At 41.0% G+C, this 20,803-nt stretch overlaps 1 protein-coding gene and 1 pseudogene across 1 annotated transcript in view; one reads left to right on the top strand and one right to left on the bottom strand.

The window, feature by feature from the left end:
• Positions 1 to 126: 126 nt before the first annotated feature.
• Positions 127 to 20,803, top strand: part of ELOVL7 (ELOVL fatty acid elongase 7) — a 79,589-nt gene continuing 58,912 nt past the window's right edge. The window contains exon 1 of the mRNA XM_029942287.1: positions 127 to 210. The gene's annotated coding sequence lies outside the window, so the exon portion shown is untranslated. The remainder of the gene's footprint in view (positions 211 to 20,803) is intronic.
• The window catches only part of LOC115293428, a 25,217-nt pseudogene continuing 13,438 nt past the window's right edge, over positions 9,025 to 20,803 (bottom strand).

Here is a 20,803-nt window from a genome sequence, read left to right as displayed (position 1 = left end):
CGGCGGGCGGCGGGGGCGGTGCTGCGCGGCGTCACGCGGCGGGGTGGGAGAGCGGGCAGGTGACACCCCGGCGGCCTCCTCCTTTTTGCCAGCTCGGTCGGTGGCCGGAGCAGTAGGGGCCGCTGTGAGGAGCTCCGCGCTCGCGCCGCCACCCGCCGCCGCCCTCTGCTCCCGCGCCCGCCTTGCCGCTTCGGCTCCGGTCTCTGTGGGGTGAGTGCGGGACTCCCAGCCCCCGCGCTGGGACCAAACTTTTCCGGGGTGCGGAGAAGAGGTGGGGGAAGGGAGGGAGACCCCTGCCGGCAGGGGTCCGGAGCAGCCTGATGGAGGAACCCGGGCGCAGCGCGTGGCGGCGGGGTCCGGGTGCCGGAGACCCGGGAGCGTGGCCAGGCCCTCCCCGGGCCGTGTGGAGGCGCTTCGGAAGTTCTCGAACCGCGGCCTGTGGGTGCGGAGAGCGAAGGCCCTTCCCGCGGGAGGGCGGGGCCGCCGCGCTCACCTGCGCGCTCCCTGGGAGCCCCCCGCCGCCCCGGCATCCCTGAGGGCCGGGGCTCCCGGGCCGCCCCGGGGCTTTGAGCCTCCCAGAGCGCTCCCTCTGGGTGGGGACCCTGCTGCTCCGGGCGGGAGGGCAAAGGTGCTCGTCCCTGGGACTCGGACAAGGACCTCTTCGACCTTGGCCACCGAGGTCACTTTCCCAGCTCCGGGATCTGGCCTCCCTAGCCACCCCTCCGACCCCCCTACCCCCATTCCCGGAATTCCCGAGCCCCTTTCTTTCTGCTTTTTTCCCCTCTGGGGCGCTCTTGTGTCCTTGAGGCCGGAATGTACGGGGGGGGGGGGAGAGCGGGGGGGGGGTGCTGCTCTCGCAGCGGGGAGCTGCCTCTTTGGCTCCCTGAGCTGCACGGTGTCCCAGCGGCTGCTACTGGTTGAGGAGGGTGATGAGTATTGAGCCACAGAACAGGTCGTGCTGGAGATGGAGATGGATGGGAAAGCCTGTTGTTTCATCTTCCAGGGTTTGGTTGGTTGGGAAATTGGCCTCCCCACCCCACCAGTCTGGTTGGGAAATGGGCCTACCCCCCAATCCGTCAGTCAGCCGGTTCAGGCTTACCGGGTGCGGAGCGAGCGCTCCTTCGAGCTCCTGGGGAGCCGGGACGGGAAGGATCCGGTCTTACCCCCGTCCAGTTGGAGAAACAAGTCCTACTCCGACTCAAGAATAGTCGTGGGGAGCCAAGCCTTTTTCCTCTTGCTGAGCTATCCCCTCGGAAAGCATTTTCACTTAACCCTGTGCTCGGAGGTTACTTTTTGTTTCACAACTCGCATTTTTTAACTGCCTTGGAAGAATCATCCATACCTTGTGATTGCCTTTGCCTTCTTGCTGCTCACTTGCTTATTAATTCCCTTACTTTGTAGTTTTTGTTCCTGCTCCTGGCCAGAAATTATTCTCTCCGAGGTCAACGGGGACTAGAAAAAATCTTTTCCCGTCAACGGCAGACATTTATTTATCGAGTGTTTCTGTGGCAGGCACTGTTCTAAAAACGTTCATTAACTCTTAATCCTCACCACGATCCTTTGAAGTAAAGTGATCATGTTATCTCTTTTCAGGATAAGAAAAAGATACATGCTATCTTGCTCAACGACACACAGTAGCAGGAGGGATTCCAACTCAGGGGCTCAGGACCAGCACTGGAGCCCTGAAACCACTGTGCAAACTGCCCCGCCTACAATTCCTTTCTTCCTTCTTATTTCTTGACGTCCTGAGCTCCTTGAAGCATCAATGACCAAGTTCTCAGCCTTAGATTCCCTCTTGCATGGCTTTGTATTAGTTTAGGTTCTTTTAAATTTTTATTTATTTATCACTTTTTTAAAGAGATTTCACAGAACCTTTTTACTTTAGTTATTGCCTCTAGTTAGCTGACTTAAGATTCTCTGCTTTCTATGTATCTTATTCAGTTTTAGAGAAGCATCTGTCCGTTTATATTGTAATGTTCCTTATGGACCTGCTCTGTTTTGCCTCAAAGCATTTCTAGTTAACATCATTTGTGTCACAGGTCCCATCATTATCCTAGTCACTCAGGTGCAAAATTCAGCCATCCTGTCTCATATCACCTCTCTCCTAATCATGATATATCTCTTCAACTTCTACAGTGTCTCTTCCTTCTAGCTTTCATGGAGCCTTACCCACTATCCATCTCCTCTTCCCCAGTCTTCTTCACTACCTCTGAACACTCGTTTATCACTTATCATATGTCACTTTCTCCACTTGGGTATCTTCTCTAATAAATGTTCCACATTCACAAAAATTTTGTACACAGCTTGGGACATTAAATCTTCAGGCCTGACAATTAGTTGCTTGCTAAATGTTTGTAGAATATGATGCAATAGGGTGTGAAGCAGTTTGCATTGGTAGACATGGAGGAGCTGGCAGGCTGCTTGGAGGGGAAGGAAAGCCTCTGGTGACTTTGTTGCTGCAGCTAGGAGGAACCCACTACCCTGACTAAGCACTATAGTTAGATGTGTAGAAGTAGGACCATATCCGCAGAGAATTATGAATCCTGTTCTTACCTTAGCAAAGCAAGACATGAAACCAACCACAGTAAGTTACCAAAAAAGCCATCTTTTATTCTAAAATATAGCACATACCTAAAAATGGATAAAGTATAAATGAGATTACCGCAGTTCACATATTTAGCAGTAGAATGCCTATCTTATTATGGTGGTAGATATGATAGTAGTGGGATGAGACTGCAGACCTGCCTATTAGAAACCTTTTCCCAAAACCTCTGTATAAGGTAATGTAAGTCTGGACCAGTCCCAAGAGGAGCTGTCTGGAAAGAATTGTCTGTGCTTGTGTATGTAGGTTAGAGGTGAGAGAAGAGAAAACCAAAAAGGTACCTAAATGGTGAGAATAGGGAACCAATGAGAGTTTTGAGCCACTGAGCTTAATTCTATCAAAATAGATATTTTGCGGTGTTACCTTTGTTTCTCTCCATTTTTCCTATGCGTGTTTTCCTACATTATACTGCATTCAGAATTTTAGTATTCTGTGTTTTTCATGTATACCTGGTAAGCATTTTTTATCTTATCTGATTGCCCAAACTCCAAGAGTTTGCGTTATTTTCCAGCAGTTGTACTGTGATTGCATTAATTAATTCTCTATTGTTGAACAAGTGCATTCAGCAGCAATTACAAACAATCTGAGTTGTAGCAATGCTTACCTTAGCAGATATGTCACTTTATAAACTGGGGTTTGTTTCTTTATGTCAGACATTGGAATGTACGTGAAAGAAAACCTCGGTCCTCAGGTAATTTGTAGTTGAATGGAAGAAATAGGACTTTTCTGAATTTGTTTAATTGTTTCTTCTCCTTGGTGTCCTATGTGTGCAAACATCAGTTGTAGGATATGGAAGAATGTTATTTACCAAACAAATAACTTTGGAGACTTTGTATATATATTAGCATATTAAATTGAGTACTAACCTTGAATTTCAGTATAACACAAAGAAGCATGCCACAAATACATTTTAAGAGAGGAATGTATCTCAGATGTGTTTCTGAGACACTTCTCCAATTTGGACCATTCACAAGTTATGAAAAAGTTGAAAACTAATACAAATTTGGCACTTTATATATAAGGCTGATCTCCTAAAAAATTGAAATTTCTAATTATTCCTAATTTACTTAAATATATTAAAAACACATGTTGTTACATTGGGAAGTAAAACTATTCATTTGGTTAATGACAGAAGTAGCCACACCATCATAAATATTTCTAAACAGGCTATTAATCCAGTGCACTAAGTTACCATATAACATATAACATAAGTCTGTCAGGTGAAAGGCAAATTTTCATGCCTCTTGAGAAGCAGCCTCACGGCGCTCAAACACCAGCCACCTACCTTATTTGTCCTAATACAAGGTGATAGAGAGAAATCTGACCCAAACTAGAGAGTTTCAGAAGTTGTATATTCAGTAAACATTTAAATGAGCATCAGTTTTGTGTCAGGCAAAGCAATCAGCAGAATGCTAAAGCGAGGCCAGGCCTGTGTGGGATGCGGAGAGGTAAACGATTCCAGTGCAGTGTGGTAAACGGTGAGAAACACAGAGTTGGGGGAGTCACATGGAGGAAGGTAAGACAAATCGTACTCCTGAGCTGAAAGAAGAGTATCACTTAGGGCAGCAGAGAAATGAGATGAGGGCAGGGAATCAAATTCAGGCTGAGAGAATGCAGAAGCCGTGCTTGAACTGGAAATACTATAAAATAACTGCAGAGGATGGTGGGAGGTGAGGTTACTGAGAGCCTTCTTTGACCTGAAAGATTTGGAGTTTATCCTAAAGTCAGTGAAGAGCCACTGAAAATGGCAAGGGGATGAGGGACCTGTTCACATTTGAATTTTAAAAGCATCCCTCTGGCATTTGTAACTTCTCCTCTCTGAAACTTCTCCTCTTCCTCTTGTTAGTGACTCTCTTCTCTACCTGATAGCTATCTCGTACCTCATTTCTCTTTGGAAGGGACAGCCACCTTCATGGTTTCCATTTGATAGCTTGATTATGTTCTGTTTGCAAAACAATTTTGGAACAGAAAATAAGCCTTCATGGGTGCCCTTGTGCCACGTGTTTATAAAATACCCAAGCTTGTATTTAAGTTTTAAATCTTTTATTAACAGTAACAAGATGAAACGTTTTGGCATCTTCTAGGCATCAGTAATAGTTGCAGCAAGGCACTTGACACGCATTGGCTCAAGAATCCTCTGAAGCTGGCAAAGTATGGTAAACATGGGTGCAGGAGAGTGAAGAAAGGTAGTCAGTATACACTGTGGGAAGTATGCAGCCAGGATTTGAACCCAAGTAAAATTACAATGTTTAGTCTCTTCCCACTCTGCATATTGACTCTTTGGATGATATTTTAGAGGATATATGAGACAGTAGAGTTCTGATACCATATGGTACTTTGGTGAGGGCATAGGGCAACCATAAAGATAAACCTAATTTAGACTTTTTAGGGTCAGTGGTAGAAAAAAGAGAGTTTGGCCAGTAGTTCCTCATCTAAATATAGCTGCTCCTCCTTCCTGTACCAGCTTTCTGAGTTTTGTCTTACTAGCACATTTGTGATTTATTTGTTTGTTAGAATCAAATGGCAAAACAAGAACAGAACAGGGACAGTAAAGGCTGCTCATATTTATTATATTATAATTATTATAATTATTATTTTATTTTGAGAGAGAGAGAGAGAGTGTGTGTGTGTGTGTGTGTGTGTGTGTGTGTGTGTGTGTCTGTGAGCAGGAAGAGGTGCAGAGGGAGAGAGAATCCTAAGCAGGCTCCATGCTCAGCATTGAGCCTGATGGGGGCCCAATCCCATAACACTGGGAAAATGACCTGAGCCAAAAGCAAGAGTCAGACGTTCAGCCAGCTGAGCCACCCAGGTGCCCCTAAAGGGTGCTCATATTTAAGGATGACTTACCGTAGTTCTGTCCAAGAGCTTCTCTGCCCACTCTCCTTCTTGCCTGTCTTTTTCTTGCCTTCTCTCTAGACAGACAGTGCTGTGTTGGATTCTGTGGGTTAAAAAGATTTGTGTCTTAGAAGAGAACAAATAAACTAATGCTAATCTCACATTTTAATCCCTCTGATGTTTTTCATTCAGTTAACTAGAAGGCACATGCTTATATCTCCAGTCTCTGAAATTCTAACAGGTGTGACTTTAACTTGAAGAAAGATGGGAGGCAAAAGTAACATTCCTAGGAAACCAGAGTCCAGGTACTGATTCTGCAATAGCTTAGTGTGAGTTCCTGAGTGGAATTTAAAAGATAAAGCTGCAGGAACTACTATTCATTGTTCAAAGGGAGGAGAAAAATGTTTAGTAGATATATTTAACATTAAGTATAGCTAATATTTCCTTAAAAATACTAGGTTGAACATGGGCACTTACCATTTGCTCTGGGAAAAAGACAATTAGATATTGACAATTGTATGTAGTTTATCCTAATATAAAGACAGTCCTCTTGACATCTAACCATGTGAGCCAAACTGCCAAGCCTACACTCTTCATTTCCTCCAGAAAGAAGGCTGAACACAGCCCATTCATTTCTACAACTGCTGGGTTACTGGCTCAACAGTATTTATCATAAACATGTCGGTGGCAGTTACATTTGTTGCTATGATTAGATCATTTAAGTTATCAGTAATACTCATGTAAATCTCTGAAACAGTGCAAAAGAAAAGAGTATTAGTGTTTCTGTGAAAGGAATGTTGACATTAAAAAAAATTTTTTTAACGTTTATTTTTGAGAGAGAGAGACAGAGCATGAGCAGGGGGGAGGGACCAAGAGAACGAGACACAGAATCTGAAGCAGGCTCCAGGCTCTGAGCTAGCTATCAGCACAGAGCCCAACATGGGGCTTGAACCCACCAACTGTGAGATCATGAACTGAGCCGAAGTTGGACACTCAACTGACAGAGCCATTCTGGCGCCCCAGTTTTTGCTTTCAATTTTTATGAAAGTCATTTAAGGGAGGTGGAAATCAGCTCTAGGTTCTATATATTGGTTCATATTATTGATATAAACTTTAATGTTATAGGGTTGCTAAAAGTCTAAGTCCAAATAATAAATATGAGTTATATGCCATGAGCATGATATGGTTAGCAAAGGAAAAATCTATATATACCCTGCTTTTCATATTCTCAATGGCAAAGTTTTATTTTGGTAATGTAGTAGGCCCAGAGAATATCAACAAAGGCAAAACTGATGACACTCACTATGCTATGGCATAAACGTTTACAGTTAGACTAAGAGTATCAGCAGTTTTGACTGGCTCTGGTTAGTTAGTTAAAAAAAAAAGTTTAAATAATTAAAAAAATGTGTACACACCATAAATATTTACCTTAGCTTAAGACATATAAATATGCATTAATTCCTCAATTTCTCAAAGTAATTCCAAGATTTCCCTTCAAGAATTTCTCTTCAATATTTTTCTTGTATGAACCACGCTCAGAATTTATTTTCTACAATTTCTAGTTTTAATTTTCTAAGTAGACTGGAAACTAAAAAACAAAGACAAAACAACAAAACAAACTTGTAAAGAAAGATCAGGATATTTTCTTCCAAATTTTCACAATTTCCTCTCCAGTCTTTTATAGTTTTTCTGCCCGCTTTTTTAGTCACTCACTTTTATGGACTCTTGCTAAAGAATTCAACATTCTGGGGCACCAGGGTGGCTCAGTCACCTAAGCCTACAACTTCCGCTTAGGTCATGATCTCACCGTTTCTGAGTGAGTTCAAGCCTGAGACCAGTGTTGGGCTCTGTGCTGTTTCACTTTATCTCTCAAAAAATAAATAAATGTAATAAAAAAAATTGAAAGCAAAAACTGGAAAAAAGAAAAAAAACATAGTATAGCATTAGCTAGAGTTTATTAAACTTAATAAATTTCTTAGTGTTGCTAAGCTGACAAGTTAGATTAGGCGAGGTGTAACTTATTCTAGGTTCAAATACCAGTTATAGCAGTATTGTTATTTTTTTCTGAAGCATTACAACAAGTTAGTGAAAAAAGACCAAGCTTTAAAAATATAAAAAATAAAAATACATTTTTATAATAATGACATTTATCGAATATTTGGTATATGCCAGGCATTGTAAAACATTTTATATATGCCTTATTTAATCTGGACAGCAACCCTACTAGGGAGGTCATATTTTTTCATTTCCTAGACAAAGAAACTCCTGCCATATCAGAGACACTTAACATGCCCAGAGTCATATGGTTATTAACAGAATTGGGAATCTAATCCAGTTTAGTTTGAACTCTAGCGCTCATATGCCCATGCTCTTACCACTTCATAATGTAGTACTTTTCATCTGAATTCCTAATATAGGGGTTTTGTTGTTTTGTGGTTGTGGCAAGCAGTTTATTGGAGGGGTGATTCTAGACATGATCAGCAGAGAGAGGGTGAGGAGGCAGCCAGCGTAGGAAGTGTCAGTGAAGATGCTGCTCCTGCCACTGTGGGCAGCTGGGCTTCCCTGCACTGGATTACGCCTCAGAGTTGTCCTGGTACCTCTGGTGAGGAGGTGGAACCTTTGTTGGCACATGAGTATGGAGATAATTTCTTAATCACATGTGCAAGTGTCTTAACCTGGAAAGGACCTTAGAGATCATTTAGGCCTCCTCTTTGATGGATGAGGAAACTGAGACCCATCCAGGCCAAGCCTTTCACCAAGGCCACTGCCCTATTTATCATCCTGGGACCAGAAACACATTCTCCTGATCAGAGTCTAGGTGCTTTTCTGACTTAATTATTTTTGCTTTGTTAGCCCTAACTCTGTTGGCAATTGCATGTAGTTTATCCTAATACAAAGACAGTCCTCTGGACCTCGAACCATTTGAGCCAATCAGTCAAGCTTCGTTTCCCCAGAAAGCAGGCTGCCTTTACCACTGAATTTTGAAGTTCCTAAATGGCCCACCCCATCCTTGTCTACAAGTAACAATGATTACTCCCTACACTTAACTGTAGAATATGAATGGGGCAAGTATTATGTTTGCCCTGTGTTACATGAGGGAAACCTGAAACTCAATATAATGTCCTTAGGCCCAAGTATGTCAAAACCTAACCCTGAACTAGAAGAAAAATACATTCTCTTAGCAAAGGTGACTAAACCATCTGGGCCATGCCCTGTTGTCTATCTAACAGTGTTACCTGTCTTCATTTTCTTTCCTTAGCCAAAGTTCATCCCCTTTAGGTGGCTGCCTGACAGTCTCAAGGAAGTAGGCATCTGTGGGGCTGGGTAGGGGTGGGGTGAGTTAGTGCCCACTGCTTTGCTGGGCACCCCCCGAAAAATCTGCCAACTCCCAACCTTTGGTCTTTCATCAGTAGACAGAGGAAGGACTGTTGTTTGTTACCTTTTTATTAACAGGCAAGTATGGACTACGGCAGCTGCTGCTGCTCCTCCTGCGTCTTTCTTTGCTTTTATATGTCATGAAAAACTTTTTGCACATATCATCTCAGTTCTTATTACAACCCTGTGTGACGTGTGCTGTTAACTCAATTTTAGAAACTAAAAATCTGAGACTCGGAGAAATTTAAGTGGTTTTTGCCAGGGTCATTTGGTTGGTGAGTGGTAAACCTGGATGTGTAATACAGATATTCTGACTGTGCATCCTGCCACTTGCTGTATTTGACCTTTGAATCTATTTCCTCATCTTTAGAAAAATAGCCTGGAAGAGAACAGATAATATGCGTAGGAAATAGGATACTTGCAAAGTTTGCATGAGATAATGTAGAATTTACATTCTACTTTTTGCCAAAAAGCTTTGAAGTGATCTCAATAAATATATTAAGATCCAAGCCTACACTGGGGAAATGTAGGTAATGTTGTGATAAACAGAACACTAAATTTTAACAATTGGCTGGGAGCACATATTGAAAAAATAAGGAAATGTTTCCACAATTCTAATGGTTTGGGTTTTTTAAACAATTAAACAAAAATGTATAAGGTAATATTTTTCCCAGTAATGAATTGTAGAAGGCATTTATTACACTGGTTCTTATAAAGAGGATCTTGAATAACTCCATTTATAATACTTGGAATAACAGTTTTGCTAAAGATGCAAAGATATTTTTTACATTAGCATTGGCTCTTGAAAACTAATGTATTATGGATGTTAATAAAGGTAAACTCTTTGAAAGTATTTCTCCAAAGTCTCGAGGGCTGGACTAAAAAGGGCTAGATTATCGTAGTGATAGACAATAACAACTCACACAAGGCAGAGCAGGGCTTCTTAACCTAAGGCTCGTCCATGGATGGAATTCAGAAGGTTCATAACTCTCCCAAACATCAAACTTGTTTATGCATATGTAATCTTCAGAAACATGGCCTGTAACGCTATAGTCTCACAGGATAAAAGCTATTGATTTGGGAAAGACATGTAAAATGCTGATGAAAATTTAACTGTGTGCATGGAAAAGTACTAGCCTTTAATGTTAATGTTGGAATTAAGTATATAATGTTGACCTGAAGCAACTTTTTAGACTTTATCCATGTTAAGGGATGCAGTTAGTACAGATTGAAAACAATATACCATCTGCTGCATGTACGGTAGTTTTCATTTCTGTTGTCCTAGTTCTCTAGGGAAGAAAAAAAAAACCTTCTATTTATTTATGAATGGAATGTTGCCTGTTTGTTTGGGCTAGACACTGGAGATGTAAAAATCTAAAAGCCATCGCCTCTTTTCATTTCTGTCTTTATCTTATGCCCACCTCCAAATTAGCAGCAGTTGTGTCAGGTATGTAGTTCAGTAAACTCCTATTCCTACTGTCTCACTACAGTCAATTTTTACCGGGCAGCCGAGTTAAATTTTAAAAACATAAGTCACATCATGTCACTGCTTTGCTTAAAAGCCTCTGATGAGAGTTTTACATTTTGCAAGATGTGGAGTTCTAGAGGTAGATGGTGGCTGTGGTTGCAGAGCAATAGGAATGTATGAAATACTGCTGAGCAATATTGCTTAAAGAAGGGCTAGGGTGGTAAAGCTTCTGTTATGTGTATTTTACCGTAATTTTAAAAAAGCAAAAGAAATAGTCTCTTGCAACAAAAACAATAACCCTCTAATGATTTCCCTAGATGGACCTAGAATAAAACCCCTGCTCTTTAATTTAGGCTTCCAAACCCTATGTTTCCACCTCCCTGAGGCATCCAGCATCTCTCTCCTCCATGGGCTCTGCTTTCTGTTCCTCTGACTTATTAAGTTTGTTCCTGCCTCCAGACCTTTGCCTTTGTTGTCCCTTCAGGACTACTTCCCCTTCATATCTACTCAGGTATTCTAGATCTTTCTAATAACCCTTGTACTGTTACAGCCCTCTGCCCTTGGTGACCCCATCATATCACTGTGTTTTGTTTCATTTTCTTTTTAACTTTGAAACTATTTGTCTTATTTATGTTTGTGTTTGTCATTGCTTACTTATGTGTCTTTGCATACAAGTAAACTGCATGAGAATAGAGATCTTCGTATATCTTTGGTGTTGACAAGGGTGCTTGGCACATAGTAGGTGCTCAAATATTTATTGAATAAATGAATGGAGACCTGAGCCCTTCCAGCAGGGACCTTGCAGTTTCTGATACTGACTCTCAGTCTGAGTTAGGACGGTGAGCAAGGTCTTTGAGAGCCTCTCAGCTAGGTGTCACATACAGAATGGGCAGCTAGTTCCACACCAATAAAGTGATGTGGGGATGGAGGAGGAGGAGAGCATGATGTCAGGGGCAAGAAGGTCAAAATCACATGAATTCTTTTCTCTCATCCAAGGATGGAGAGAAACTTTTCCTCTCTTCTATCACCATCTTCACCTAAAAAACAAAAACAAAAACAACACCCAAAGAGGAAAAAACAAGAGAAAACAAAAATATGGCTACGTATCAATATCCAGGCATGAACCCTACCCAAGCCAAGCTTAAAAATGAAAATTGTGTACAATATTGCATATCACATTCCCAGAAACGCCAGTTCCTCTGGACCATTTGCTCTTACGGGGTCCATTGTGAGCACTCAGTTGTAGTAGTCAATAAGACTGTCTTGCCAAAGTGAGCCCATAATCTTACCAGTCTATCATTCCAGAATCATCTTCTTCAGCATGCACTTCCTCAGTGACAATAAAAATTTAGCCTTTCCATTCTACAAGCCATTTTATAGATAACTGGAATGTCATGTTCATATTTTTAATTCATATTTTTCATGTTAAACATAAAAGGCACTATAGAGATTTCTGATATAGACATATTTTCTGTGCCTGATGTGAAAAATAATACTTTCACATAATCAGAAAAATCAGATTATTTTCTGACTATGAAAAACTGTATGCTGATTGTAGAAATTGGAAAACAAAGCAAAAAACTTATAACAAAAACACCCATCACCTATAATACCACCAACCAGAAATTATCTTTGCGAACGTTTTAATAAATTGCTTTGCAGCTTTTAAAGGCCCTTTTTGAAGTGTGGTTGAAGTTTTTCTTGAGGAAAAAAATTGAGAACTATTTAGATGAAGAACAAGAATCATGGAGCATACTTTAAAAAATAAGCCTTTACAAGCATTTGCAACATGCAAATTTTATTTCTTCCTTTAAAAAAGCCTCATATTATGGAACTTTCCAAACAGTTATAAAAGGAGAGAACAATATAATGAATTGGATGTACACATCACCTAGGCTTATGGCTAATCTTACTTCATCTGTGAATATTTCAGTTTATCTTCTAAAGATAAGGACTTAAAAATGGCTACAGTATAATTATCACACCTTTCTAATGAAATAAATAATTTTTGTCCTTTTAAAGGTACATGATAACTTTTAAAGAAAAAAAAGGGCAAAATCCTGAGCGTCTCTGAATAATTTATTCCTGTTTCAGTTATTGTGAAGGTTTGTCAGAGAGAATTCAGGAAACAGCAAGAAAATCTCCTTGGCCAAGGAGAGTAATTGATCAGGAATCAGGGTATGAGGAGAGAGTACAGGGTAAATGAAGTCCAGTTATGCACGTCCATGATCAGGAGTTACAGCTTGGTTCAAAACGACATTATAAATTACTTTAGGGTTCTAAAAAGAGAAGAGACCTGGTCACAGTGCTTTGAGCTGGGCAATTCAGGTTGCTGGCTTGTCACACTGTTAGATGTGAAACAGTGGAGGTTGACCCATCAAGCAGGACAAAACCTAGATGGGTGTGTCCTGGATGGATGGAAAGGGCTGAGAAGGGCAGAGAAATGAAGGACAAGTGGAGAAGAAGGGCTGGATGAGTGAAAGAGAGAAGGCCAAGATTTGAAGCCTGGAAGCACGGGTGGATTGTGGGGCCAAAACTGGTCTTGGGGAAACTGAGTCGGGAAATGCTTCATTTGAGATTGTGGAAATTTCTTTATTCATTGGTAATTATTGCAGGTGAGGTGAACTAACTACATGCTTATTTACTTTGAGACTTTTAAGCAAGGCAGCCTTTTCCAGGCAATTCCTTTATGAAGGGGCAGCTAGAATTTGTGCTTGTGAAACATTTCAAAGATCAGGTGGTTAAAACTCATAATGTTAGAAAAAGCAGGAAGAACTAGACTTTCTCCTCCCCCCTCACCAGAAGGAGACCGCGTGGAAATTTAAGTATTTAATATTTAAGTATCTTGTTTAAAACTAATTAGAAAAGTCTTTCTTTGTTTACCTAGAAATATATTTGTAAATATTCACCATGACCACTTTCATAGGGCGGTCATTGTTTTAATCTTGTATGATCTGTAATTTGTGTTTGCTGATGCTGAGCTATTGTTTGAAAGGGCCATAATCAGAGAGAAACTAAGCAGAGAAAATAGTGTCCTGAAGTCCATCGAGTAAAGTTCTGTTTCATCTTTAGGGAGAGCCTCTGGTGTTTAATTGTAGTCCTTTTAGCATTATTTTAAATAGTCCAACATTATTGGTTATTTTACTTCCTCTCCCATAGCAGATTAGGGACAGTAAATTGGAGTAAGTAGGATCTTATAGAAATGGGAATGCTGGTAACAAGCCAAGTGTGAGGGCTAACAAGAGAGAAGAGGGGAAACCAATTAGAAGCAGATGCAGGTCTTAGAAATACCTGGCAATTTGGAACTTTTTAGTGCAGGCAAAAGTCATCCCTCCAGCCCCGGGTAGTCACAGAGGGTACTGTTGTCATACCACTGCTCGCAGTAATATCCCTGAATTATCCATGAACGTTCAGTATATAAGATGATTGAAATCTTTCAAAAAATGTTTTTACTTTTTTTTCCCGGAAGTACTTTTTAAAGTGGTTACACCTAAGGGTAAGCATTTCTGTTATATAAATATTGACTACTGTGGAACACTCATTCTAGTGGGTAAGGCCGAATACATTAATTGCACCCATAAATAGAAAGGGAGGATGAATTAATTTGATCTTACTGTTAGTCCATTGAGTAACATTACTTTTCTTATCCACACTTTTCTTTGAGGGCCACTTGTTTTTCTTCTTATGGGTCTGTCTGTATATTCTATGGATGTGTATTATTATATATTTTATAATACTTTCCTTATATTCAAATATATAACTGAAAAGACTGGTATGATTATTGTGTTCTCTAGGACTCATCAATCTACATGACCTGCCCACTCACCTCTGGGTACCATCTCCCTCCCCTGTTGGGACTCCTGCTGTAGTCCTCTTCCCACCTGGGCTGAATCTGTTACTGCAAATTCTGGTTTGTCTCAAAGGCAAGGTGTTTGAGACCAGTGGATTCCCACTCTTCCTCTTTTTCTTATAATTATTGGTTACTGCTTAAAAGGGAAACCTCTTACTGAGTATTTCAGCCTTTCTGTTGTTTCCTACTGTTAACCACACTTTCATCTCTTTTATCTTTTAAACCATATTCCATTGTGTTCACAAACTCTCTTCTGTCCTCAGTCCCATCACCTTCCAAATGTGACTAAGTATGACTCTTTCCTCAAACCCCATATCTGTACACTGCTTATGAGAAGTTTCACCCATTCATCGACTGAACAGCTTTTGAGAGTCTGCCACATCTCAGGTACTGTCTTGGTGCTAGAGAGGCAGCAATGCACAAAAATGGATAAAAATCTCTGCCTTTGAAGCACTTATATTCTAGGGTGTTATGGAGGGCATGGGGAATCACACAACAAGCAGTAAATATAGAATATCGGTAGGTTGTATAGAAATAATGTTAAAACGTGCTACAGAGAAAAATGAAACAATAAAGATGGGAAAATATGTCTTAGTGGGGTGCTGAAGGTGACATTTTAGCAGAGATCTGAAGGAAGTAAAGCCACAGCCATGGCAGATTATCTTCAGGAAAAGAATTCTAGGGATGCTTGGGTGGCTCAGTTGGTTGAGCATCCAACTTTGGCTCAGGTCCTGATCTCATGGTTTGTGAGTTCGAGCCCCACATCAGGTTTTCTGCGTTTGGTGTGGAGCCTGATTTGGAACCCCCTTCCCCGCCCTGCACCTCCTCTGCTCGTGCTCTCTCTCTCTCTCTCTCACAAAAATAAAAATAAACTTTATTTTAAAAAACATTAAAAGAGAGAGAGAGAGAATTCCAGGTGGTGGGGGTATGTTTCAGATGCTTTGAGGCAAGAGCATTCTTGATGTGTGCAAGGAATGCCAAGGAGTTCAATGTGGCTAAAGCTAAGAGAAGAAGTGGGAAAGAGGAAAGGTTAGAGACGTAGTCAGGACCCAGATTCTGGAGAATTTGGGCTTTTAATGTGCATGAGGTAGAAAGACATTGCCATGTTTTAGGCAGAGAAGTGATACGAGCTGGGTATTTTTTATCTTGTTTTGTTTTGTTTTTCCAGCCTGAAGAATACATTGACTGAGGACAAAGCATAAATCAGGAAGATCAGTTAGGAGGCTAGTGCAATAAATCAGATCAGGAATGACAGTGGTTTGGACCACTATTGGAGTGAAAACTGGTTGGCTTCTAGAATATATTTAGAACATAGAGTTCAGGATTTGCTGATGTGTTTGATGTAGAGGGGAGAGAAATGGAGGCTTTCTCTCATATTGAAACATACTACATGTCTACTGAAAACAAACTGAGGGCTGAAGAGGGAGGGGGAAAGGGGAAGGAGGGTGATGGTCATGGAGAGGGGCACTTGTGGGGAAGAGCACTGGGTGTTATATGGAAACCAATTTGGTAATAAACTATTAAAAAAAATAAAGGGGCGCCTGGGTGGCTCAGTTGGTTAAGCATCTGACTTCGGCTCAGGTCATGATCTCATGGTTCGTGGGTTCGAGCCCCGCATTAGGCTCTGTGCTGACAGCTCAGAGCCTAGAGCTTGTCTTCAGATTCTATGTCTCCCTCTCTCTCTGACCCTCCCCCGCTCATGCTGCCTCTGTCTCTCAAAAATAAATTAAAACATTAAAAAAATTTTTTTAAATAATAAAACCAAAAAAAAAGAAAAAAAGAAACATACTACATGTCTAAAGTGGACTGGCCAGATTTCCCCTATCTTCCCCTTGCTGTGTTTGAATGAAGCTGTTACTTTTTCACTTCCATGATAAAATAAAATAAAACTCTCCTTTTCTGAATGTCTCCCTATCAGGCTTTGTGTTCTCTGCCTTTGTTAACGCCCTTTGTTCATCGTGTTCCTCTTCAGTCCTACAATGCATTGTGGACTTTGGCATCTGATTAGTCCACTTCTCCATCCCCACACATGTTGTTGCTCTCGGAAACTGAAAAATCGTTTTTGGTGCCAGTGTGTGAGTATGTCAGCCAAAGTTCCTTGCCTGACCCAACTGTGATAACCTCTTCAACACTGTAACCACCTGCTTTGAGCACCATTCTTTGAGCCTTGTCATCTGAACACGTGCTGAGAAGAAATTGCTATCCCATCTTCCAACCACATTGTCACTCTTTTCAGCTCTTGTACACATCCCTCTCTTCACACTCAGGAGGACCTTAGTTTTTTCTCAGTTTCTTAGCAATATACTTGTTTCACTTTCATTTGTATCTGGCAGAGCACCAAATTCAAATTAAACCTCCAGTTGTCCTCTGCACATATACCCAGGCAGGTAAACAGAACATTGGGTGAAATGGTGACTCTGTCAGTTGGTGATTTCTAGTCTCAGCTTCACTCAGATTAACATTATTTAATCCTTCCACTCAATGACTCTCAACCTTGACTGCATAATAGAATCCTTTGGGAACTTAAAAAAAAAAAAAACCAATGCATCAGCTGCCAAGGCTTTATTAAATATGAAATTTTGGAGTGGAACTCAAACATCAGTATTTCTTTTTTTTTTTAACCATTTATTTATTTTTGAGAGACAGAGACAGACAGACCTTGATCAGGGGAGGGGTAGAGAGAGAGAGGGATACACAGAATCCAAAGGAAGCTCCAGGCTCTGAGCTGTCAGCACAGAGCCCAACGCGGTATTTGAACCCACGAACTGTTGAGTTCATGACCCAAGCTGAAGTCAGACACTTACCTGACTGAGCCACCTAAGTGCCACATCAAACAATATTTTTTATTCTTTAGGTGATTCCATTATGCAACTATGACTGAGAACCACTGCTTTAAATTTGCCCTTGAAGAATTTTCATTTTTCCATTCCTCTCACAAGCTATCCTGTTCTTCCCATACTCTCCAAAACTACTCCACTGAACCCTATTTTATAAACACTTGGCCTCATCTCCTCCTTTGCTAGAAAAATTGAAGCTTTTGTTGCTGAATCTCTTAATTTTTTGTCCCCATTTAGTCAAGTTAACATTTAATTAGGTCCCGGTTTTGTGCTGGGCATTATGTTAGACATTGAGCATAGAGTGGTGAACAGGACACATACAGCCCATGCCGTCATGAAGTTGACAGTTTAGTGCTGCATATGGATTGATAAGTTAGGCAGAGTACATGGTAAATGCTGTGGTAAGGCAATAAGGCATTCTTGGAACACATAGGTACGGCCCTCATTCAGACATGGGCCCTGAGGAAAACTTTCTTCTGTCTTATTAAACTCATCTACAATTGGCTCTCCTTTCTCTTTTTCCCTTGGAGAATGAAATGTCACACTGCTCCAGAAGAGGAAGAGCACCCTCTCGTATCTGTATCCCTTCTCTCCATTTCTCCTCCAGACCTTTATTGTTTGTTCTTCCTTGTTTCTCTCTATTGTTTCTTCCTCTCACTCTAAACATACTCAAGGTTTTACCAAAATGATACAGCTTGATTTTAGATCTTTTTTTCTTGCCTCTCAAACAGGCCTCTTGAGAGAAGCCTATCCAATGTCTTCTGTTACTCAGCAGCTTTTATATTTTGGCTTCTGCCTCATCACTCAACTTTATCCTCCCAAAGTCACAGGGGCTTCCAGTTTGATTTAAGTTGGTGGAGACGATTCAGCTCTGTCACATTGGACCTCTCTGTACATATGGCTGTTTGTTACTGCTGCTTCTTCAGAATTTCCTCCACATTTCTTTCTGTGATTCTGCATGTTCCAGTTTCTTCTGATGTCATCTTCTTGTAAGATTCTTTTCCTTAGCCACTTATAATGGATGGTATTCTCCATTGCTTTGTCCTTACACTACTGTTTTTCTTCATTCATCCATTACTGTGGTTTTAATCACCATCTAGATGTGCAAGCTTCCAGAATCTGTATCTTCCACCTTGACCTTTCTCCCAAATGCCTATTTGGCATCTCCACCTGAATGTTCCATAGGTTTGTCACACTGAAATTTACTAATCCTTTGCCCCTTAAACCTGTTCCTTTTTCTGTGCTCCTGTTCTCATCTGATGTTGGAACCATAGACATTTGTTACTCAAAGCAAACTAGAAACTTGAGTCATGTTAACTTGTCCCTTAATCCTATCTAATGAATCACTTAATCCTCCCTGTATTGCCTCATAAGTATTTCTTGACTTCATGTCTACCACACTGCACATCACCCAATTATCTTTTTACCCTTGTTGAAGCCTTTAAACATTTCTCTTTGGGATGATTTAGTTAAATCCTTGTTGGTGTCCCTACTCTTAGGCTCACCCTGTCACATTCATCCTTTACACAGCTAGACTACTACACTGGTTTGAAACCCATCAGGGGTTTCCTTTGCCCATATCTAGGCTAGCACACTGCACTAAGGGGTGCTTCTGGGATAAGCTTTGGGGCGTCAGGATGGTAAGACATTGGCATAATTGCTTGGTTGAATTCCTTTACGTAATTATGCTTCTACTTAATATTTCACATTTGAAAGTTTTCTCTTGCCTCTGCAACATCTTTTCTCACTATTCCTCATCAGTACTTCTTTCTCTGTTTATTTTCCCTTCCTGGTACCTCACAGTGCTCGATTTCTCCCCATACTAAGAGCAGCTTAGATGTCATGTTTTTCAGGAGGCCTTCTTATCATTCGTGTCTTTATTGATTTATTCATGGATATTTATCGGACATCTGTATTGTTTTAGGCAGCCAGTAACATATCAGAAGGTGAGCGATGAGAACACACCTGAATTCATTAGAGCAGTGCTTTTCATACTGTCTGTGTTCATGGACCAATTGGGTTTTTTTGTTTATTTTCACTCTATCATGAACCAATAAGTGGTCTTGTTGCACATGATTAAAATGCGGTTTGTACCACATGTGACTCACCACACAAACTCAACAACACCCAAACTGGTCTACATCTTGTTTAACCAGTATCGCATACTTGGATGTCACAGCAATGTCCAATTGCTATAAAATTTTCTAAATGCTTATACTTGATTTCTGAACTTAGCTCGATCCAGGCAGCTAAGTTCATTTGTTCATTAGCACCAGTCCATGGGCCACGTTTGAGTAGCATTGCTCTAGAGGGTTGCTATAGATATCATGGTGGAAGAGGGGACAGTTTTACAACAGGGTCTCAGAAGAGACTAGACACTTTTTTCTGAATGGTTGAGCTGTAAGGGAGTAGAGATCCTATTAGAGGAAGGCAAAATCTTAAAAAATGAGATCTGCTTACCAGCTAGATGAACATGGCTTTTTAGCCATGAGGGAAAATTGGAGCATAGAGGGAGGGCAGTTGGAGCAGCCTGGTTCTGTTAGGTCTAGTGTAGTAGGCACATAGTGCAAAGGGACTGCTATAAGGTCAGAGATGAGACTGGAGTTAGGAGTCGCAAACACTTTCTAAGAATCACCTACATAGTAGATCCTTCCTAGGCCCTGGGATTAGATGCCAAGGAGAGACAGTTTCTGCCCTAGTAGGACTTTAAAAGGTTGCTAAGGATAGCCAAGGGGTTAGACTTCTGCTTGCAAGCCATCTTTGAAGGATTTTTGAGCTGGCACACAGCATGATCAATTTAATCCTTAGAGGGGTGGCTCAGGTGGATGGTGGGAAATGGTTGACTCTTGAACCAGGAAAGTTAGTTGAGAGGTAAGTGATCCAGGTGACAGATGTTAAGTATCAGGAAGGCACAGTCAGAGGTTGAGGGAAGTAGTTGGGGTGAAAGAAAGAGAATGGGACTTTTATGGGAAATATTATTAGGTTGGTGTATATCATAGGTCCTAAGGGGTCAGTGGAGTTTAGGATGGCTTGCAATTTCTGACTTGTTATAAGGTTGATAGTATAATTAATTGGGGAAGGGCTCTTTGGAGAAGAGATTACAGAAGGGATTACAGAAGTGATAAGTAAACTGTCTGAGACCAGTTAGATGCCTGCTCTCTGTATTCCTGTAGTGTGTTGTGCTAACTTCTATCATTGTATAGGTCAGTGGATTTCTTATTTGTGAGCATATTGAGAACCTGTACCCATTTTTCTATCCTAAACATGTGGCACAGGGCCTAATGTGTAGAAGAGGCTCAACAAATGGTTCTTAAACTGAAAAAAAGGTAGTGTATTAGTATCCTATTGCTGCCATAACAAATCACACACTTAGTGGATTAAAATAACACAAGTGGATATCTTCTGCCCATTTCTTCACTGGATTATTTGTTTTGTGATTGTGAAGTTTGGTGAGTTCCTTGTACATTTTCGATATTAGCCCTTTATCTGATATGTCATTTGCAACTATCTTTTCCCATTCTGTCAGTTGCCTATTAGTTTTCTTGATTGTTTCCTTTGCCTTGCAGAAGCCTTTTATCTTGATGAAGTCCCAAGGGTTCGGTTTTGCTTTAATTTCCCTTGCCTTTGAGGATGTGTCAATAGGAGATTGCTGCGGTGGAGGTCTAGGAGGTTTTTTCCTACTTTCTCCTCGAGGGTTTTGATGGTTTCCTGTCTCACATTCAGGTCCTTCAGCCATTTTGATCTTATTTTTGTGTATGGTGTAAGAGACTGGTCTAGTTTCATTCTTCTGCATGTTGCTATCCAGTTTTCCCAGCACCACCTGCTAAAGAGGCAGT

Source organism: Suricata suricatta, chromosome 6 (genome assembly GCF_006229205.1).
Source record: "Suricata suricatta isolate VVHF042 chromosome 6, meerkat_22Aug2017_6uvM2_HiC, whole genome shotgun sequence".
NCBI classification, from domain to species: Eukaryota; Metazoa; Chordata; class Mammalia; order Carnivora; family Herpestidae; genus Suricata; species Suricata suricatta.
This window is presented reverse-complemented; position numbering and strand designations above follow the sequence as displayed.